Below are 3,569 nucleotides of genomic sequence, written 5' to 3' on the forward strand. Positions count from 1 at the left end.
GGAGGGGCCAACGCCTGAACCAAGGCCGCCTGACTCCCCTCCACAGTGCTCCCTGCCCCGTCCTCCGGGCGATCTCAGCCCCCACGGCCCAGGTGTCATGAACACAGTGAGTCCAATCCCACAGAAGCCAAGCCTCAGAGAGGTTTTCACAGAGCTGGGAACCAACCCTGCTCTAAAGCCCATGTCCTCACTCACTCTGGAACTGCCCCCTCATTTCCTGATTCTTTTTTTTTTTTTTTTTTTTGTGGTTCAATTTATACCAAATTTATTTTTGCTCTTGGGATAGAAAATTACGTGGGTAGAACATCAAAATATAAAAATTGAACTCTTTCAATTTTTAAATGCATTTCGCTTATTCAAATTAAATTGTCCAATAAAAGTCAAACTTATTGGCTTTGTTGGACATATCAGTTTCATTAATATTTAAGAAACAACTTGGGTACAGTATGTCTACAGGGTAAGGTTCACCCAACCCACACACACAATACATATATATATATATATATCTGTCCTGACAGTAATTTCCATGTATCCCTCTCTCTGCACACTATCACTTCCTTTATAAATCTCAAGTCAGGCAATATCACCATATGTCCCTCTGTCCTCAAATTTACTCTTTTCTCTGGTTATTCACTCCATGTTTGATACGGGCATTTCCTGATTCTTGATCTTGATCTCCTCTATAGTAGTCACCTGCGGTTTCCTCCCCATCCCTGCCTCCATCTGTCTCTTCCTGCCAATTATGGACTCCTGATTTGAGGGATTTTTCAATTTTTTTTTGGTGGAGGGGAGGATCTGCCCCTCTCCATTCTCCTTCCGTGGGGCTGGGGTGGCCTCCACCCTCATTTCCAGGGCTGGACCGTGTGACCCTGTCCTGGACAATCAAAATTCTGCATTCCCCTAGCCCTGTAGGGCACCTATTCTGGTGAGAATAAGCAATGAATAAACAAATGAATATGTAGCTTAGTGTCAGATTAATGCTATGAAGAGAAACAAAGAAAGGTAGGGGTAGAGAGCAATGAGAAAAGGACCTGAGCCAGGGATGGGGATGAGAAAGCACTTGATAGGGACCTGAAGAAAGTAAGGGAATGAGCCATGGTGGGAGAGCATTCCAGGCAGGGCGAAGAGTGAGTGCAAAGGCCCTGAGGCAGAAATATACCATTGACTGTAGAAGAGGAGGGGAGTAGGAGGAGGGCTCGGAGCAATGGGTGGCAGGAGGCCATCCAGGGCCACTTACAGACTGTGAGCTTTACACTAAGCAAGATGGGAACCCTGAGCAGAGGATGGACATAAACAGTTGTGAATTATAATCACAATAATAATGGTCATCCCCTATATACATGGTTACTGTAGGCCAGGCCCCTCTTCCAAGCTGGTCAAATACGCATTCATGGAGTCCTCACAACAACCCAATGGGCAGGCACTATTATCTCCACGAGTTACAGATGAGAAGTCCAGGCTCAGAAAAGTTACATAAACCGCTTCAAGGTCACATGGTTAATAAGAGGCAGAACTAGGACTGGATCCCAGGAAATCTAGTCTAGCTCTTTGTTGCTGCCTCCATTTGAAAGGTTGATTATCCCTATTTTGCAGATGAAGAAAATGAGGGTCAGAAGTGATTGGAGGTTCAAAGGTGGCAGAGCTGGGATTTGAACCCCAGTCTGTGTGGTTCGGTGCCCAAGCCTGGACGGCTGAGCCTGGAACCTGGCTGGGACCCTGCTGCCTTCACCCACCCTGGCTGGACCCAGGCAAGGGAGCCGCTCCCCCTGGGTCTCTGGAGTCCCCTGTCACTGTGGCCTTGAGCTCCGCCCCAACCCACAGGACTCGGCTCCTGCACCAGCCTATCTCCTCCGTTCCTGACAAACCCCAAGACTGCCCCTGACCTGGGCCCTGGGCCCAGGCACGTCTGTGCTCCACTAGGTGCCTCCTGGATCCGGCCCTGGGACACCAGCTGCTCTTGCTAAGTCTTATTAGTAGGTGTCTCGCGTGCTCCAGCGGTTGTCAGCCATGAGGTTCAAAGCACACAGCTAGTTCATCAAAGCTCCCCTGTGGGGAGGGGGAACACTGCTGGGTTTCAGAAAGGAGCGGCCCCTCCGAGAGGCTTGGGGACGGCCAGGCCAAGTCTCCCATCACCTCTGCCACCACCTCATCAAAGGGCGCAAAATGGCAGGCTCTACCAACAGGGCAGCGGCCCGGCAGGCTGAACCTTCCCTGAGCAGAGCAGGAGGTCAATGACCAACGGCACAGACGCCCCAGCCGAGCCCTCTCTCCACCTGTGGGGAGGGCCGGACTGAGGCGGGAGGTGCGCAGATCCAAGTGGCCTGGTGGCAGCAGGAGGACAGCTGTCACCGACGGGGGCTGGGTTGGCCTTGGTCAAGAGAGAGTGGAGTTTGCTGGTTCGGAGCCCCGGTGCTCCGTGCACGGGATGCTCTTATGATCATAGCAGACGCTGTGGCTGACCTGCCCGTGTCCCCTGGGCACTCGCCCTCACACACCAAGGAAGGCGGCCCCCTGAGGACACCCGCAGCTCTGTGCCTCCTGTTTCCTCCACTAGAGCACGTCCAGTGACATTCACTCACAAAACAGAGTGTCCACTACGCGCCGGGAGCTGTCCCAGGCTTGGGGACACAGCTCTGAGCGGGCCAGGAAAAGGCCTGTCCTCGTGGAGCTGACATTCGGTGGAGAGACGGACGGGAACAGGCACAGCCACGTCCAGAGGCAGGTGGTGACACTCACTAAGGGAACACAAAGCAGGGTGAGGGAACAGAGGTGACAGCGTGCGGGTCAGAGGCCAATGTGGCCTCACTGTGCACAGAGCGAGGTGGAGACCAGGGCTCGTTCTGCCTGAATCCCCGGCCCCACACAGAGCCGGGCACGGGCTGCCCTCTGCCAACGCCTGCTGACTGAGCATCCAGAGGGACGGAGCCCCCTCCCCGGGCCCTTGCGTGGGGAAGGGGCGGACAAGAGGGGCGGGTGGGGCTCATCTTTGTCCTCCGCCCCAATGAGATGTCTCCACACGACCGCGTTCCTGGAGAACTGGGGCCCCTGCACCCCGTTTTCCCAGGATCTCCGGGCTCATTTCAGCAGATGGGGCCCAGGAGGGAGGAGGCAGATGGGGGGAGGGGGGAGGAGAGAGCAGGACCCCTCCCCACCTTCCTTTCCCAGGCAAAGCCATCACCCCCCAGAGGGGAGGAGAGTGGCTCAGAAACCCCGCTCCCAGTGGGGGCAGAGCTGGGGTGGGGACTCAGGAAACACCACATCACATGGCCAAGAAAGCGACCCAGGACTTATGTTCCCCTGGAGAACAGCTGCACACGGCCCCCTCCTCACCCTCCCTGCCCGGAATCTCCATAGCCCCCCATTTCCCTTGGAGTACGTGTTTCAAGCACATTGTTTTCTCCTCTTGATGAAGTGTGATTTATTTAAGGTTCTCTGATGGTTGCTTCATGTCTCCAAAGCCTACTTTTTACTGGAAGATCAATTCCAAGAAAACACCCCAAGCCCATGGAAGTTAGACGCATTAACAAGCGCTAAGTGACCAATCACCCACGGAGGGGCCTTTGACTAAG

The sequence above is a fragment of the Balaenoptera ricei genome, chromosome 1, assembly GCF_028023285.1.
Source record: "Balaenoptera ricei isolate mBalRic1 chromosome 1, mBalRic1.hap2, whole genome shotgun sequence".
In the NCBI taxonomy this organism is placed as follows: Eukaryota; Metazoa; Chordata; class Mammalia; order Artiodactyla; family Balaenopteridae; genus Balaenoptera; species Balaenoptera ricei.